An 18877-nucleotide genomic window follows, 5' to 3' on the forward strand; every position below is an offset into this window, starting at 1 on the left:
AAAGTACATCAGGTCTGAGATTAAAATAGGATAAACTGGCAAAATATGATGGGGTCCACTGAAAATAGAAGAATAGCAAGCCAACACCAAGGGCACAGGCTCTAACAGTACTTAGTTTTAAAACGCGCACTAGGCATCACTTAGTCAATACTTCTAAATTTACTTTGGTTTCTGTCCTACTCTTTTCAACCTTGGTGCTGTCCTGCACCATAGGCCCTGGTCTTTCACCATTTCCCCAGACGGGTACAATCATACAATCATAGACTGATGAGGCACATAAGGAGGCCCATCACGCCTGTGCCAGCTCTTTGAAAGAGCTATCCAATTAGTCCCACTCTCCGGCTCTGCCCCATAGCCGTGTAATTTTTTTCCCTTCAAGTACTTATTCAATTTCCTTTTAAAAGTTACGACTGAATCGGCTTCCACCACCCTTTCAAGTGATGCAATCCAGATCACAACAATTTGGTGCGTAAAAAAAACTGTTCTTATGTCGTCTCTAGTTCTTTTGCCTATCACCATAAATCTGTGTCCTCTGGTTACCGATCCTTCTGCCAGCAGAAACAGTTTCACCTTATTTACTCTATCGGAACCGTTCATGATTTTGAACACCTCTATCAAATCTCCTCTTCACCTTCTGTGCTCTAAGGAGAACAACCCCAGATTCTCCAGTCTCTCCACATAACTGAAGGCCCTCATCCCTGGTACCATTCTAGTAAATCTCCTCTGCAGCCTCTCATAGAAACATAGAAGATAGGAGCAGGAGTAGGCCATTCAGCCCCTCGAGCCTGCTCCGCCATTCAATGAGATCATGGCTGATCATCCAATTTCAGTACCCTGTCCCTGCCTTCTCCCCATATCCCTTGATCCCTTTAGCCTTAAGAAATATATCTAACTCCTTCTTGAATATATTTAATGAATTGGCCTCAACTGCCTTCTGTGGTAGAGAATTCCACAGGTTCACCACTCTCTGGGTGAAGAAATTCCTCCTCATCTCTGTCCTAAATGGCCTACCCCTTATCCTTAGACTGTGACCCCTGGTTCTGGACTCCCCGGCCATCGGGAACATCCTGCATCCAGTCTGTCCAGTCCTGTTAGAATTTTATAAGTTTCAATAAGATCCCCTCTCATTCTTCTAAACACCAGCGAGTATAAGCCCAATCGACCCAATCTCTCCTCATACGTCATTCCTGCCATCCCAGGTATCAGTTTGGTGAATCTTCGCTGCACTCCCTCCATGGCAAGAACATCCTTCCTCAGATAAGGCGACCAAAACTGCACACAATACTCAAGATGTGATCTCACCAAGGCCCTGTACAACTGCAGCAAGACATCCTTGTTCCTGTACTCAAACCCTCTCGCTATGAAGGCCAACATACCATTTGCCTTCTTAACCGCCTGCTGCACCTGCATGCTTACCTTCAGCGACTGGTGCACAAGGACACCCAGGTCTCGTTGCACTTCCCCTTCTCCCAATCTATTGCCGTTCAGATAATAATCTGCCTTCCTGTTTTTGCCACCAAAGTGGATAACCTCGCATTTATCCACATTATACTGCATCTGCCATGCTTCTGCCCAATCACCCAACCTGTCCAAATCATACTGGAGTTTCTCGGCATCCTCCTCACAGCACACACGCCCACCCAGCTTTGTGTCGTCTGCAAACTTGGAGATATTACATCTAGTTCCCTCATCTAGATCATTTATATATATTGTGAATAGCTGGGGTCCTAGGACTGATCCCTGCGGTACCCCACTAGTCACTGTCTGCCACTCAGAAAAAGAGCCGTTTATTCCAACTCTCCAAGGCCTTGACATCTTTCCTAAAGTGTGGTGCCCAGAATTGGACACACTGGGGGTGACTTTATCAATGGGGACATGATGGAGTTGGGAAAGCTGTTTGTCGGGTTTTAGTCCCGCCTTCATCGACGTCCGGCTATTTTCCCTTGATTGGCCTTGTTAAGCCAGCGGGCTTAGCCGGCCAATTAAGGGAAAGCCGGTGACAGATGACGTTAGCGTATGACGCTTCATCTGTCAAGATTTTTTGGCAGATGAATTGCCATAGTTTGACAGCTCTGTGAAGCTGACCCTGGCGAGGTTCGGAGCCATTGGGAAACCCACACTTTAGGGATCAAAATAGGGATTCGCCAAAAAACTGCCTGTTAACCACTTGTTAATTGACACTAATCCCCTTCCCGCCTCGAGGAGACGGGACCCGGCGCGGTTCGGGTACCCGCTGATGTAATAAAACTCACTACGCACTTGGTTTGAGCATAAAGCAAGGCTTTAATCAACTTGTTTCAGAACATGGACGTCTAGTTGTACTTCACTAGTTCCTTGTCTTACAAAATGTCCCTGGTATGCTGGGGCCGACGCCCGAGTATTTATACTCCTTGGACGGCGCCACCAGCTGGCCGTCCAGCGTTATTTCACGAGTATTTTCTTGATGAATGATGAGATTTATAACAACCGCCTCCTGGGAAGATGGCACAGAGGCGGGGTGGGATGGGCACCCGCTTCCAGATTCTGCCATTTTCCCAGCAGTCCTGCCTCCATACCCACCTCCCCAGGGCTGGGAAAATCGCCCCCCAATACTCCAGCTGAAGGCCTAATAAGTGTTTTATAAAGGTTTTGCATAACTTCCTTGCTTTTGTACTCTATTCCTCGATTAATAAGGCCAAGCATACCGTATGCTTTTTTAACGGACTTTTCAACTTGTCCTGCCACCTTCAAAGATTTGTTCCAGGGTGAGAGGTGACCTGTTCCAGGGTGAGAGGTGACCTGTTCCAGAGTGAGAGGTGACCTGTTCCAGGGTGAGAGGTGACCTGTTCCAGGGTGAGAGGTGACCTGTTCCAGGGTGAGAGGTGACCTGTTCCAGGGTGAGAGGTGACCTGTTCCAGGGTGAGAGGTGACCTGTTCCAGGGTGAGAGGTGACCTGTTCCAGGGTGAGAGGTGACCTGTTCCAGGGTGAGAGGTGACCTGTTCCAGGGTGAGAGGTGACCTGTTCCAGGGTGAGAGGTGACCTGTTCCAGGGTGAGAGGTGACCTGTTCCAGGGTGAGAGGTGACCTGTTCCAGGGTGAGAGGTGACCTGTTCCAGGGTGAGAGGTGACCTGTTCCCAGGTAAGAGGTGAACTGTTCCAGAGTGAGAGATGGTCTGTTCCAGGTTGAGAGGTGCTCTGTTCGAGGGGGAGAGGTGTTCTGTTCCAGGGTGAGAGGTGACCTTTTCCAGGGTGAGAGATGACCTGTTCCCGGGTGAGAGGTGACCTGTTCCCGGGTGAGAGGTGACCTGTTCCCGGGTGAGAGGTGACCTGTTCCCGGGTGAGAGGTGACCTGTTTCAGGGTGAGAGGTTATCTGTTCCAGGGTGAGAGGTGACCTGTTCCCGGGTGAGAGGTGACCTGTTCCCAGGTGAGAGGTGACCTGTTCCAGGGTGAGAGGTGACCTGTTCCCTGGTGAGAGGTGACCTGTTCCCTGGTGAGAGGTGACCTGTTCCCAGGTGAGCGGTGAACTGTTCCAGGGTGAGAGATGGTCTGTTCCAGGTTGAGAGGTGCTCTGTTCCAGGGTGAGAGTTGCTCTGTTCCAGGGTGAGAGGTGATCTGTTCCAGGGTGACAGGTGATCTGTTCCAGGGGGAGAGGTGATCTGTCCCGGGTGAGAGGTGACCTGTTCCCAGGTGAGAGGTGACCTGTTCCAGGGTGAGAGGTGACCTGTTCCCAGGTGAGAGGTGACCTGTTCCAGGGGGAGAGGTGATCTGTTCCAGGGTGAGAGGTGACCTTTTCCAGGGTGAGAGGTGACCTGTTCCAGGGTGAGAGGTGACCTGTTCCCTGGTGAGAGGTGAACTGTTCCAGGGTGAGAGATGGTCTGTTCCAGGTTGAGAGGTGCTCTGTTCCAGGGGGAGAGGTGATCTGTTCCAGGGTGAGAGGTGACCTTTTCCAGGGTGAGAGATGACCTGTTCCAGGGTGAGAGGTGACCTGTTCCCGGGTGAGAGGTGACCTGTTCCCAGGTGAGAGGTGACCTGTTTCAGGGTGAGAGGTTATCTGTTCCAGGGTGAGAGGTGACCTGTTCCCAGGTGAGAGGTGACCTGTTCCCAGGTGAGAGGTGACCTGTTCCCGGGTGAGAGGTGACCTGTTCCAGGGTGAGAGGTGCTCTGTTCCAGGGGGAGAGGTGATCTGTTCCAGGGTGAGAGGTGACCTTTTCCAGGGTGAGAGATGACCTGTTCCAGGGTGAGAGGTGACCTGTTCCCGGGTGAGAGGTGACCTGTTCCCAGGTGAGATGTGACCTGTTTCAGGGTGAGAGGTTATCTGTTCCAGGGTGAGAGGTGACCTGTTCCCAGGTGAGAGGTGACCTGTTCCCAGGTGAGAGGTGACCTGTTCCCAGGTGAGAGGTGACCTGTTCCAGGGTGAGAGGTGACCTGTTCCCTGGTGAGAGGTGACCTGTTCTCAGGTGAGCGGTGAACTGTTCCAGGGTGAGAGATGGTCTGTTCCAGGTTGAGAGGTGCTCTGTTCCAGGGTGAGAGGTGCTCTGTTCCAGGGTGAGAGGTGCTCTGTTCCAGGGTGAGAGGTGCTCTTTTCCAGGGTGAGAGGTGATCTGTTCCAGGGTGAGAGGTGATCTGTTCCAGGGTGAGAGGTGCTCTGTTCCAGGGTGAGAGGTGACCTCTTCCAGGGTGAGAGGTGACCTGTTCCAGGGTGAGAGGTGGAAAATGAGATTAGATTAGATAGGGCTTGATGGCCGGCGCGGACGCGATGGGCCGAAGGGCCTCTTTCTGTGCTGTATAACTCTATGACTCTATGAGGTGATCTGTTCCAGGGTGAGAAGTGATCTGTTCCAGGGTGACAGGTGATCTGTTCCAGGGTGAGAGGTGACCTGTTCCAGTGTGAGAGGTGATCTGTTCCAGGGTGAGAGGTGACCTGTTCCATGGTAACAGGTGATCTGTTCCAGGGTGAGAGATGATCTGTTCCAGGGTGAGAGGTGACCTGTTCCAGGGTGAGAGGTGACCTGTTCCAGGGTGAGAGGTGACTCGTTCCAGGGTGAGAGGTGACCTGTTCCAGGGTGAGAGGTGACCTGTTCCAGGATGAGAAGTGACCTGTTCCAGGGTGAGAGGTGACCTGTTCCCAGGTGAGAGGTGACCTGTTTCAGGGTGAGAGGTTATCTGTTCCAGGGTGAGATGTGACCTGTTCCCAGGTGAGCGGTGAACTGTTCCAGGGTGAGAGATGATCTGTTCCAGGTTGTGAGGTGACCTGTTCCAGGGGGAGAGGTGATCTGTTCCAGGGTAAGAGGTGATCTGTTCCAGGGTGAGAGGTGATCTGTTCCAGGGTGAGAGTTGCTCTGTTCCAGGGTGAGAGGTGATCTGTTCCAGGGTGAGAGTTGCTCTGTTCCAGGGTGAGAGGTGATCTGTTCCAGGGTGAGATGTGATCTGTTCCAGGGTGAGAGGTGATCTGTTCCAGGGTGAGACGTGATCTGTTCCAGGGTGAGAGGTGATCTGTTTCAGGGTGAAACGTGATCTGTTCCAGGGTGAGAGGTGACCTGTTCCAGGGTGAGAGGTGATCTGTTCCAGGGTGAAATGTGATCTGTTCCAGGGTGAGAGGTGATCTGTTCCAGGGTGAGAGGTGACCTGTTCCAGGGTGAGAGGTGAACTGTTCCAGGGTGAGAGGTGATCTGTTCCAGGTGAGAGGTGATCTGTTCCAGGGGAGAGGTGACCTGTTCCAGGGTGAGAGGTGATCTGTTCCAGGGTGAGAGATGATCTGTTCCAGGGTGAGAGATGATCTGTTCCAGGGTGAGAGGTGATCAGTTCCAGGGTGAGAGGTGATCTGTTCCAGGGTGAGAGGTGATCTGTTCCAGGGTGAGAGGTGACATGTTCCAGGGTGAGAGTTGATCTGTTCCAGGGTGAGAGGTGATCTGTTCCAGGGTGAGTGGTGATCTGTTCCAGGATGAGAGGTGATCTGTTCCAGGATGAGAGGTGATCTGTTCCAGGGTGAGAGTTGCTCTGTTCCAGGGTGAGAGTTGCTCTGTTCCAGGGTGAGAGTTGCTCTGTTCCAGGGTGAGAGGTGATCTGTTCCAGGGTGAGATGTGATCTGTTCCAGGGTGAGAGGTGATCTGTTCCAGGGTGAGACGTGATCTGTTCCAGGGTGAGAGGTGATCTGTTCCAGGGTGAAACGTGATCTGTTTCAGGGTGAAACGTGATCTGTTCCAGGGTGAGAGGTGACCTGTTCCAGGGTGAAATGTGATCTGTTCCAGGGTGAGAGGTGACCTGTTCCAGGGTGAGAGGTGACCTGTTCCAGGGTGAGAGGTAACCTGTTCCAGGGTGAGAGGTGATCTGTTCCAGGGGAGAGGTGACCTGTTCCAGGGTGAGATGTGATCTGTTCCAGGGTGAGAGATGATCTGTTCCAGGGTGAGAGACAATCTGTTCCAGGGTTAGAGGTGATCTGTTCCAAGGTAACAGGTGACCTGTTCCAGGGTGAGAGGTGATCTGTTCCAGGGTGGGAGATGAACTGTTCCAGGGTGAGAGGTGATCTGTTCCAGGGTGACAGGTGACCTGTTCCAGGGTGAGAGGTGACCTGTTTCAGGGTGAGAGGTGATCTGTTCCAGCGTGAGTGATGATCTGTTCCAGGGTGAGAGGTGATCTGTTCCAGGGTGAAAGGTGATCTGTTCCAGGGTGAGAGGTGACCTGTTCCAGGGTGACAGGTGATCTGCTCCAGGGTGAGAGATGATCTGTTCCAGGGTGACAGCTTGTCTGTTCCAGGGTGAGAGGTGACCCATTCCAGGGTGACAGCTGATCTGTTCCAGGGTGAGAGGTGATCTGTTGCAGCGTGAGAGGTGATCTGTTCCCGGGTGAGAGGTGACCTGTTCCCAGGTGAGAGGTGACCTGTTTCAGGGTGAGAGGTTATCTGTTCCAGGGTGAGAGGTGACCTGTTCCAGGTTGAGAGATGCTCTGTTCCAGGGGGAGAGGTGAACATGTTCCAGGGTGAGAGGTGACCTGTTCCAGGGTGAGAGGTGATCTGTCCCAGGGTGAGAGGTGAACTGTTCCAGGGTGAGAGGTGATCTGTTCCAGGGTGAGAGGTGAACATGTTCCAGGGTGAGACTTGATCTGTTCGAGGGTGAGAGGTGATCTGTTCGAGGGTGAGAGGTGATCTGTTCGAGGGTGAGAGGTGATCTGTTCGAGGGTGAGAGGTGACCTGTTCCAAGGTAACAGGTGATCTGTTCTGTGCTGAGAGGTGACCTGTTCCAGGGTGTGAGGTGACCTGTTACAGGGTAACAGGTAACATGTTCCAGGGTGAGAGGTGACCTGTTCCAGGGTGACAGGTGACCTGTTCCAGGGTGAGAGGTGATCTGTTCCAGGGTGAGCGATGACCTGGTCCAAGGTGAGAGGTGACCTGTTCCAGGGTGAGAGGTGATCTGTTCCAGGGTGAAAGGTGATCTGTTCCAGGGTGAGAGGTGATCTGTTCCAGGGTGAGAGGTGATCTGTTCAGGGTGACAGGTGGACTGTTCCAGGGTGAGAGGTGTCCTGCTACAGGGTGAGAGGTGATCAGTTACAGGGTGAGAGGTGATCTGTTCCAGGATGAGAGGTGATCTGTTCCAGGGTGAGAGGTGTCCTGCTACAGGGTGAGAGGTGACCTGTTCCAGGGTGAGAGGCGAACTGTTCCAGGGTGAGAGGTGATCTGTTCAAGGGTGAGAGGTGATCTGTTTCAGGGCGAAACGTGATCTGTTCCAGGGTGAGAAATGATCTGTTCCAGAGTGAGAGTTGATCTGTTCCAGGGTGAGAGTTGATCTGTTCCAGGGTGAGAGTTGATCTGTTCCAAGGTAACAGGTGACCTGTTCCAGGGTGAGAGGTGATCTGTTCCAGGGTGAGAGGTGATCTGTTCCAGGGTGAGTGATGATCTGTTCCAGGGTGAGAGGTGATCTGTTCCAGGGTGAAAGGTGATCTGTTCCAGGGTGACAGGTGACCTGTTCCAGGGTGACAGGTGACATGTTCCAAGGTGAGAGGTGACCCGTTCCAGGGTGAGAGGTGACCCGTTCCAGGGTGAGAGGTGACCCGTTCCAGGGTGAGAGGTGACCTGTTCCAGGGTGAGAGGTGACCCGTTCCAGGGTGAGAGCTGACCCGTTCCAGGGTGAGAGATGGTCTGTTCCAGGGGGAGAGGTGAACATGTTCCAGGGTGAGAGGTGACCTGTTCCAGGGTGAGAGGTGACCTGTTCCAGGGTGAGAGGTGACCTGTTCCAGGGTGAGAGGTGACCTGTTCCAGGGTGAGAGGTGACCTGTTTCAGGGTGAGAGGTTATCTGTTCCAGGGTGGGAGGTGACCTGTTCCAGGGTGAGAGGTGATCTGTTCCCGGGTGAGAGGTGACCTGTTCCCAGGTGAGAGGTGACCTGTTCCCAGGTGAGAGGTGACCTGTTTCAGGGTGAGAGGTTATCTGTTCCAGGGTGGGAGGTGACCTGTTCCAGGGTGAGAGGTGACCTGTTCCAGGGTGAGAGGTGATCTGTTCCCGGGTGAGAGGTGACCTGTTCCCGGGTGAGAGGTGACCTGTTCCCGGGTGAGAGGTGACCTGTTTCAGGGTGAGAGGTTATCTGTTCCAGGGTGGGAGGTGACCTGTTCCAGGGTGAGAGGTGACCTGTTCCAGGGTGAGAGGTGACCTGTTCCAGGGTGAGAGGTGACCTGTTCCAGGGTGAGAGGTGACCTGTTCCAGGGTGAGAGGTGACCTGTTCCAGGGTGAGAGGTGACCTGTTCCAGGGTGAGAGGTGACCTGTTCCAGGGTGAGAGGTGACCTGTTCCAGGGTGAGAGGTGACCTGTTCCCGGGTGAGAGGTGACCTGTTCCCGGGTGAGAGGTGACCTGTTCCCGGGTGAGAGGTGACCTGTTTCAGGGTGAGAGGTTATCTGTTCCAGGGTGAGAGGTGACCTGTTCCCAGGTGAGAGGTGACCTGTTTCAGGGTGAGAGGTTATCTGTTCCAGGGTGGGAGGTGACCTGTTCCAGGGTGAGAGGTGACCTGTTCCAGGGTGAGAGGTGATCTGTTCCCAGGTGAGCGGTGACCTGTTCCCAGGTGAGAGGTGACCTGTTTCAGGGTGAGAGGTTATCTGTTCCAGGGTGGGAGGTGACCTGTTCCAGGGTGAGAGGTGACCTGTTCCAGGGTGAGAGGTGACCTGTTCCAGGGTGAGAGGTGACCTGTTCCAGGGTGAGAGGTGACCTGTTCCAGGGTGAGAGGTGACCTGTTCCAGGGTGAGAGGTGACCTGTTCCAGGGTGAGAGGTGACCTGTTCCAGGGTGAGAGGTGACCTGTTCCCAGGTAAGAGGTGAACTGTTCCAGAGTGAGAGATGGTCTGTTCCAGGTTGAGAGGTGCTCTGTTCGAGGGGGAGAGGTGTTCTGTTCCAGGGTGAGAGGTGACCTTTTCCAGGGTGAGAGATGACCTGTTCCCGGGTGAGAGGTGAGCTGTTCCCGGGTGAGAGGTGACCTTTTCCAGGGTGAGAGGTGACCTGTTCCAGGGTGAGAGGTGACCTGTTCCCTGGTGAGAGGTGAACTGTTCCAGGGTGAGAGATGGTCTGTTCCAGGTTGAGAGGTGCTCTGTTCCAGGGGGAGAGGTGATCTGTTCCAGGGTGAGAGGTGACCTTTTCCAGGGTGAGAGATGACCTGTTCCAGGGTGAGAGGTGACCTGTTCCCGGGTGAGAGGTGACCTGTTCCCAGGTGAGAGGTGACCTGTTTCAGGGTGAGAGGTTATCTGTTCCAGGGTGAGAGGTGACCTGTTCCCAGGTGAGAGGTGACCTGTTCCCAGGTGAGAGGTGACCTGTTCCCAGGTGAGAGGTGACCTGTTCCCAGGTGAGAGGTGACCTGTTCCAGGGTGAGAGGTGCTCTGTTCCAGGGGGAGAGGTGATCTGTTCCAGGGTGAGAGGTGACCTTTTCCAGGGTGAGAGATGATCTGTTCCAGGGTGAGAGGTGACCTGTTCCCGGGTGAGAGGTGACCTGTTCCCAGGTGAGAGGTGACCTGTTTCAGGGTGAGAGGTTATCTGTTCCAGGGTGAGAGGTGACCTGTTCCCAGGTGAGAGGTGACCTGTTCCCAGGTGAGAGGTGACCTGTTCCCAGGTGAGAGGTGACCTGTTCCAGGGTGAGAGGTGACCTGTTCCCTGGTGAGAGGTGACCTGTTCTCAGGTGAGCGGTGAACTGTTCCAGGGTGAGAGATGGTCTGTTCCAGGTTGAGAGGTGCTCTGTTCCAGGGTGAGAGGTGCTCTGTTCCAGGGTGAGAGGTGCTCTGTTCCAGGGTGAGAGGTGCTCTGTTCCAGGGTGAGAGGTGCTCTGTTCCAGGGTGAGAGGTGCTCTGTTCCAGGGTGAGAGGTGCTCTTTTCCAGGGTGAGAGGTGATCTGTTCCAGGGTGAGAGGCGATCTGTTCCAGGGTGAGAGGTGCTCTGTTCCAGGGTGAGAGGTGACCTCTTCCAGGGTGAGAGGTGACCTGTTCCAGGGTGAGAGGTGGAAAATGAGATTAGATTAGATAGGGCTTGATGGCCGGCGCGGACGCGATGGGCCGAAGGGCCTCTTTCTGTGCTGTATAACTCTATGACTCTATGAGGTGATCTGTTCCAGGGTGAGAAGTGATCTGTTCCAGGGTGACAGGTGATCTGTTCCAGGGTGAGAGGTGACCTGTTCCAGTGTGAGAGGTGATCTGTTCCAGGGTGAGAGGTGACCTGTTCCATGGTAACAGGTGATCTGTTCCAGGGTGAGAGATGATCTGTTCCAGGGTGAGAGGTGACCTGTTCCAGGGTGAGAGGTGACCTGTTCCAGGGTGAGAGGTGACTCGTTCCAGGGTGAGAGGTGACCTGTTCCAGGGTGAGAGGTGACCTGTTCCAGGATGAGAAGTGACCTGTTCCAGGGTGAGAGGTGACCTGTTCCCAGGTGAGAGGTGACCTGTTTCAGGGTGAGAGGTTATCTGTTCCAGGGTGAGATGTGACCTGTTCCCAGGTGAGCGGTGATCTGTTCCAGGGTAAGAGGTGATCTGTTCCAGGGTGAGAGGTGATCTGTTCCAGGGGGAGAGTTGCTCTGTTCCAGGGTGAGAGGTGATCTGTTCCAGGGTGAGAGTTGCTCTGTTCCAGGGTGAGAGGTGATCTGTTCCAGGGTGAGATGTGATCTGTTCCAGGGTGAGAGGTGATCTGTTCCAGGGTGAGACGTGATCTGTTCCAGGGTGAGAGGTGATCTGTTTCAGGGTGAAACGTGATCTGTTCCAGGGTGAGAGGTGACCTGTTCCAGGGTGAGAGGTGATCTGTTCCAGGGTGAAATGTGATCTGTTCCAGGGTGAGAGGTGATCTGTTCCAGGGTGAGAGGTGACCTGTTCCAGGGTGAGAGGTGAACTGTTCCAGGGTGAGAGGTGATCTGTTCCAGGTGAGAGGTGATCTGTTCCAGGGGAGAGGTGACCTGTTCCAGGGTGAGAGGTGATCTGTTCCAGGGTGAGAGATGATCTGTTCCAGGGTGAGAGATGATCTGTTCCAGGGTGAGAGGTGATCAGTTCCAGGGTGAGAGGTGATCTGTTCCAGGGTGAGAGGTGATCTGTTCCAGGGTGAGAGGTGACATGTTCCAGGGTGAGAGTTGATCTGTTCCAGGGTGAGAGGTGATCTGTTCCAGGGTGAGTGGTGATCTGTTCCAGGGTGAGAGGTGATCTGTTCCAGGATGAGAGGTGATCTGTTCCAGGGTGAGAGTTGCTCTGTTCCAGGGTGAGAGTTGCTCTGTTCCAGGGTGAGAGTTGCTCTGTTCCAGGGTGAGAGTTGCTCTGTTCCAGGGTGAGAGGTGATCTGTTCCAGGGTGAGATGTGATCTGTTCCAGGGTGAGAGGTGATCTGTTCCAGGGTGAGACGTGATCTGTTCCAGGGTGAGAGGTGATCTGTTCCAGGGTGAAACGTGATCTGTTTCAGGGTGAAACGTGATCTGTTCCAGGGTGAGAGGTGACCTGTTCCAGGGTGAAATGTGATCTGTTCCAGGGTGAGAGGTGACCTGTTCCAGGGTGAGAGGTGACCTGTTCCAGGGTGAGAGGTAACCTGTTCCAGGGTGAGAGGTGATCTGTTCCAGGGGAGAGGTGACCTGTTCCAGGGTGAGATGTGATCTGTTCCAGGGTGAGAGATGATCTGTTCCAGGGTGAGAGACAATCTGTTCCAGGGTTAGAGGTGATCTGTTCCCGGTGAGAGGTGATCTGTTCCAGGTGAGAGGTGACCTGTTCCAAGGTAACAGGTGACCTGTTCCAGGGTGAGAGGTGATCTGTTCCAGGGTGGGAGATGAACTGTTCCAGGGTGAGAGGTGATCTGTTCCAGGGTGACAGGTGACCTGTTCCAGGGTGAGAGGTGACCTGTTTCAGGGTGAGAGGTGATCTGTTCCAGCGTGAGTGATGATCTGTTCCAGGGTGAGAGGTGATCTGTTCCAGGGTGAAAGGTGATCTGTTCCAGGGTGACAGGTGACCTGTTCCAGGGTGACAGGTGATCTGCTCCAGGGTGAGAGATGATCTGTTCCAGGGTGACAGCTTGTCTGTTCCAGGGTGAGAGGTGACCCATTCCAGGGTGACAGCTGATCTGTTCCAGGGTGAGAGGTGATCTGTTGCAGCGTGAGAGGTGACCTGTTCCCGGGTGAGAGGTGACCTGTTCCCAGGTGAGAGGTGACCTGTTTCAGGGTGAGAGGTTATCTGTTCCAGGGTGAGAGGTGACCTGTTCCAGGTTGAGAGATGCTCTGTTCCAGGGGGAGAGGTGAACATGTTCCAGGGTGAGAGGTGACCTGTTCCAGGGTGAGAGGTGATCTGTCCCAGGGTGAGAGGTGAACTGTTCCAGGGTGAGAGGTGATCTGTTCCAGGGTGAGAGGTGAACATGTTCCAGGGTGAGACTTGATCTGTTCGAGGGTGAGAGGTGATCTGTTCGAGGGTGAGAGGTGATCTGTTCGAGGGTGAGAGGTGACCTGTTCCAGGCTGGGAGGTGACCTGTTCCAAGGTAACAGGTGATCTGTTCTGTGCTGAGAGGTGACCTGTTCCAGGGTGTGAGGTGACCTGTTACAGGGTAACAGGTAACATGTTCCAGGGTGAGAGGTGACCTGTTCCAGGGTGACAGGTGACCTGTTCCAGGGTGAGAGGTGATCTGTTCCAGGGTGAGCGATGACCTGGTCCAAGGTGAGAGGTGACCTGTTCCAGGGTGAGAGGTGATCTGTTCCAGGGTGAAAGGTGATCTGTTCCAGGGTGAGAGGTGATCTGTTCCAGGGTGAGAGGTGATCTGTTCAGGGTGACAGGTGGACTGTTCCAGGGTGAGAGGTGTCCTGCTACAGGGTGAGAGGTGATCAGTTACAGGGTGAGAGGTGATCTGTTCCAGGATGAGAGGTGATCTGTTCCAGGGTGAGAGGTGTCCTGCTACAGGGTGAGAGGTGACCTGTTCCAGGGTGAGAGGCGAACTGTTCCAGGGTGAGAGGTGATCTGTTCAAGGGTGAGAGGTGATCTGTTTCAGGGCGAAACGTGATCTGTTCCAGGGTGAGAAATGATCTGTTCCAGAGTGAGAGTTGATCTGTTCCAGGGTGAGAGTTGATCTGTTCCAGGGTGAGAGTTGATCTGTTCCAAGGTAACAGGTGACCTGTTCCAGGGTGAGAGGTGATCTGTTCCAGGGTGAGAGGTGATCTGTTCCAGGGTGAGTGATGATCTGTTCCAGGGTGAGAGGTGATCTGTTCCAGGGTGAAAGGTGATCTGTTCCAGGGTGACAGGTGACCTGTTCCAGGGTGACAGGTGACATGTTCCAAGGTGAGAGGTGACCCGTTCCAGGGTGAGAGGTGACCCGTTCCAGGGTGAGAGGTGACCTGTTCCAGGGTGAGAGGTGACCTGTTCCAGGGTGAGAGGTGACCCGTTCCAGGGTGAGAGCTGACCCGTTCCAGGGTGAGAGATGGTCTGTTCCAGGGGGAGAGGTGAACATGTTCCAGGGTGAGAGGTGACCTGTTCCAGGGTGAGAGGTGACCTGTTCCAGGGTGAGAGGTGACCTGTTCCAGGGTGAGAGGTGACCTGTTCCAGGGTGAGAGGTGACCTGTTCCAGGGTGAGAGGTGACCTGTTCCAGGGTGAGAGGTGACCTGTTCCAGGGTGAGAGGTGACCTGTTCCAGGGTGAGAGGTGACCTGTTCCAGGGTGAGAGGTGATCTGTTCCCGGGTGAGAGGTGACCTGTTCCCAGGTGAGAGGTGACCTGTTCCCAGGTGAGAGGTGACCTGTTTCAGGGTGAGAGGTTATCTGTTCCAGGGTGGGAGGTGACCTGTTCCAGGGTGAGAGGTGACCTGTTCCAGGGTGAGAGGTGACCTGTTCCCGGGTGAGAGGTGACCTGTTCCCAGGTGAGAGGTGACCTGTTTCAGGGTGAGAGGTTATCTGTTCCAGGGTGAGAGGTGACCTGTTCCCAGGTGAGAGGTGACCTGTTTCAGGGTGAGAGGTTATCTGTTCCAGGGTGGGAGGTGACCTGTTCCAGGGTGAGAGGTGATCTGTTCCCGGGTGAGAGGTGACCTGTTCCCAGGTGAGAGGTGACCTGTTTCAGGGTGAGAGGTTATCTGTTCCAGGGTGGGAGGTGACCTGTTCCAGGGTGAGAGGTGACCTGTTCCAGGGTGAGAGGTGACCTGTTCCCGGGTGAGAGGTGACCTGTTCCCAGGTGAGAGGTGACCTGTTTCAGGGTGAGAGGTTATCTGTTCCAGGGTGAGAGGTGACCTGTTCCCAGGTGAGAGGTGACCTGTTTCAGGGTGAGAGGTTATCTGTTCCAGGGTGGGAGGTGACCTGTTCCAGGGTGAGAGGTGATCTGTTCCCGGGTGAGAGGTGACCTGTTCCCGGGTGAGAGGTGACCTGTTCCCAGGTGAGAGGTGACCTGTTTCAGGGTGAGAGGTTATCTGTTCCAGGGTGGGAGGTGACCTTTTCCAGGGTGAGAGGTGACCTGTTCCAGGGTGAGAGGTGATCTGTTCCCGGGTGAGAGGTGACCTGTTCCCAGGTGAGAGGTGACCTGTTCCCGGGTGAGAGGTGACCTGTTTCAGGGTGAGAGGTTATCTGTTCCAGGGTGGGAGGTGACCTGTTCCAGGGTGAGAGGTGACCTGTTCCAGGGTGAGAGGTGACCTGTTCCAGGGTGAGAGGTGACCTGTTCCAGGGTGAGAGGTGACCTGTTCCCGGGTGAGAGGTGACCTGTTCCCGGGTGAGAGGTGACCTGTTCCCGGGTGAGAGGTGACCTGTTCCCGGGTGAGAGGTGACCTGTTTCAGGGTGAGAGGTTATCTGTTCCAGGGTGAGAGGTGACCTGTTCCCAGGTGAGAGGTGACCTGTTTCAGGGTGAGAGGTTATCTGTTCCAGGGTGGGAGGTGACCTGTTCCAGGGTGAGAGGTGACCTGTTCCAGGGTGAGAGGTGATCTGTTCCCAGGTGAGCGGTGACCTGTTCCCAGGTGAGAGGTGACCTGTTTCAGGGTGAGAGGTTATCTGTTCCAGGGTGGGAGGTGACCTGTTCCAGGGTGAGAGGTGACCTGTTCCAGGGTGAGAGGTGACCTGTTCCAGGGTGAGAGGTGACCTGTTCCAGGGTGAGAGGTGACCTGTTCCAGGGTGAGAGGTGACCTGTTCCCAGGTAAGAGGTGAACTGTTCCAGAGTGAGAGATGGTCTGTTCCAGGTTGAGAGGTGCTCTGTTCGAGGGGGAGAGGTGTTCTGTTCCAGGGTGAGAGGTGACCTTTTCCAGGGTGAGAGATGACCTGTTCCCGGGTGAGAGGTGAGCTGTTCCCGGGTGAGAGGTGACCTGTTCCCAGGTGAGAGGTGACCTGTTTCAGGGTGAGAGGTTATCTGTTCCAGGGTGAGAGGTGACCTGTTCCCAGGTGAGAGGTGACCTGTTCCAGGGTGAGAGGTGACCTGTTCCCTGGTGAGAGGTGACCTGTTCCCAGGTGAGCGGTGAACTGTTCCAGGGTGAGAGATGGTCTGTTCCAGGTTGAGAGGTGCTCTGTTCCAGGGTGAGAGTTGCTCTGTTCCAGGGTGAGAGGTGATCTGTTCCAAGGTGACAGGTGATCTGTTCCAGGGTGAGAGGTGATCTGTTCCCGGGTGAGAGGTGACCTGTTCCCAGGTGAGAGGTGACCTGTTTCAGGGTGAGAGGTTATCTGTTCCAGGGTGAGAGGTGACCTGTTCCAGGGTGAGAGGTGACCTGTTCCAGGGTGAGAGGTGACCTGTTCCAGGGTGAGAGGTGACCTGTTCCAGGGTGAGAGGTGACCTGTTCCAGGGTGAGAGGTGACCTGTTCCAGGGTGAGAGGTGACCTGTTCCAGGGTGAGAGGTGACCTGTTCCAGGGTGAGAGGTGACCTGTTCCAGGGTGAGAGGTGACCTGTTCCAGGGTGAGAGGTGACCTGTTCCAGGGTGAGAGGTGACCTGTTCCAGGGTGAGAGGTGACCTGTTCCAGGGTGAGAGGTGACCTGTTCCAGGGTGAGAGGTGACCTGTTCCAGGGTGAGAGGTGACCTGTTCCAGGGTGAGAGGTGACCTGTTCCCGGGTGAGAGGTGAACTGTTCCAGGGTGAGAGATGGTCTGTTCCAGGTTGAGATGTGCTCTGTTCCAGGGGGAGAGGTGATCTGTTCCAGGGTGAGAGGTGACCTTTTCCAGGGTGAGAGGTGACCTGTTCCCGGGTGAGAGGTGACCTGTTCCCGGGTGAGAGGTGACCTGTTCCCAGGTGAGAGGTGACCTGTTCCCAGGTGAGAGGTGACCTGTTTCAGGGTGAGAGGTTATCTGTTCCAGGGTGAGAGGTGACCTGTTCCCAGGTGAGAGGTGACCTGTTCCCAGGTGAGAGGTGACCTGTTCCCAGGTGAGAGGTGACCTGTTCCAGGGTGAGAGGTGACCTGTTCCCTGGTGAGAGGTGACCTGTTGCCTGGTGAGAGGTGACCTGTTCCCAGGTGAGCGGTGAACTGTTCCAGGGTGAGAGATGGTCTGTTCCAGGTTGAGAGGTGCTCTGTTCCAGGGTGAGAGGTGCTCTGTTCCAGGGTGAGAGGTGATCTGTTCCAGGGTGACAGGTGATCTGTTCCAGGGTGACAGGTGATCTGTTCCAGGGTGAGAAGTGGAAAATGAGATTAGATTAGATAGGGCTTGATGGCCGGCGCGGATGCGATGGGCCGAAGGGCCTCTTTCTGTGCTGTATAACTCTATGACTCTATGAGGTGATCTGTTCCCGGGTGAGAGGTGACCTGTTCCAGTGTGAGAGGTGATCTGTTCCATGGTGAGAGATGATCTGTTCCAGGGTGAGAGGTGACCTGGTCCAGGATGACATGTGATCTGTTCCAGGGTGAGCGGTGACCTGTTCCAGGGTGAGATCTGATCTGTTCCGGGTTGACAGGTGATCTGTTCCAGGATGAGAGGTGATCTGTTCCAGGGTGAGAGGTGATCTGTTCCAGGATGAGAGGTGACCCGTTCCAGGGTGAGAAGTGACCTGTTCCAGGGTGAGAGGTGACCTGTTCCAGGATGAGAAGTCACCTGTTCCAGGGTGAGAGGTGACCCGTTCCAGGGTGAGAGGTGACCTGTTCCAGGGTGAGGTGACCCGTTCCAGGGTGAGAGGTGACGTGTTCCAGGGTGAGAGGTGATCTATTCCAGGGCGAGGTGACCCGTTCCAGTGTGAGAGGTGATCTGTTCCAGTGTGAGAGGTGATCTATTCCAGGGTGACAGGTGACCTGTTCCAGGGTGAGAGGTGACCTGCTCCAGGCTGACAGGTGAACCTGTTCCAGGGTGGTTTTGTTTATTTTTTCGGTTCAAAATTCCAGCATTTGCAGTATTTTGTTCTTGTTCAAAAGTTTTGTTTGACTTGTTTAATTTAATAAATGGCTGTTGTTGAGACTTTCACAATCTTTTAGACTTTGCTGCTTTGCCCATAGAGCAAATTTAATAATGATTATACTGCTGTCAGCATATTAACAGTGTTCTGCTGAAAGGCCATCGCCGTGAAACATCAACTCTGTTTCTCTCTCCACAGACGCTGCCTCACCTGCTGAGTATTTACAGCATTTTCTGTTTTTATTTCAGATTCCCAGCATCCGCAGTATTTTGCTTTTGTATTATCAATATTCTTTTGATAGCGAGTGTTATTTTACTGTTGAGAAAGCTGTTATGAGTCATCCGTTCCAGCATCACCATGGGTTAAGAAACATATAGGTGACAAAATTTGGTTGCTTTGTGCCTCCCGTTAGCGCGGGCACAAAGCAACTAGTGCCCGGGCGCGGCACCGCTAATGCCTCCCGCGAAATTTAGCGGGTGGTTAGCGGCGGTACCCGGTTGCGCCCCGTGGTGCTGCGCCTCCGGCGATGACGTAATTGCCGTTCGCTGCGACCCGGCCGTAAATTTGGGTCGCCCCCCCTGACGTACCACCGGACTCTATGTCCGACAGGGTCGGGGGCGTTCTTGCGGCCGGGACGTTGATAATTAAAGGGCAGGTACCGGTACTGGTCCGCGTGCCAGCAATTGCCCCCTCTCGCCTCCTCCTGCGGGGTGCTGGCCGCGATCGCTTGGCCTGGCACTCCTCTTGAGTGCCGGGCTGTTTTGCTGGCACCCCACTCCCAGGAGGTCCAGCAGAGCCCCGGTGCTCGCTGCGCTAGACCCCTCCCCTTTAATAAGGGGAGGGAGGCCTGCAGTACCGCAATGCTACGTGATGACACGCGTGGCGCTGCTGCACGTAGCACCACGATATTTAATGGGAGTGCCCCAAGAGGGAGGGGGAGTGCTTCCAGTAGTGCCCCACCTCCTGCTTGGGGCTATACCATTCAATTTCGGGCGCGGGGGCGCTAACTTTTTCGAGGCACTAAAAGTAGCGCCCCGGCGAAGTTATCGCCCCAAAGTGGGCACGAGCCAATATTTGCCCCATAAGTTCTAGTACAGGAGGGGCCATTTGGCCCTATTACCCACGCTGAATTTAGGTGTCTCTCAGGCTGATTTTACACAGCCCC

The 18877-nt window shown here is 54.4% G+C and overlaps 1 protein-coding gene across 17 annotated transcripts in view; it reads left to right on the forward strand.

The window, feature by feature from the left end:
• The window catches only part of rims1a (regulating synaptic membrane exocytosis 1a), a 1194810-nt gene that overhangs the window by 1153387 nt on the left and 22546 nt on the right, over positions 1-18877 (forward strand). The window lies entirely within an intron of this gene.

Source organism: Somniosus microcephalus, chromosome 9 (assembly GCF_052327205.1).
Source record: "Somniosus microcephalus isolate GS21.2 chromosome 9, FLI_Smic_1.0, whole genome shotgun sequence".
Classification (NCBI taxonomy): Eukaryota; Metazoa; Chordata; class Chondrichthyes; order Squaliformes; family Somniosidae; genus Somniosus; species Somniosus microcephalus.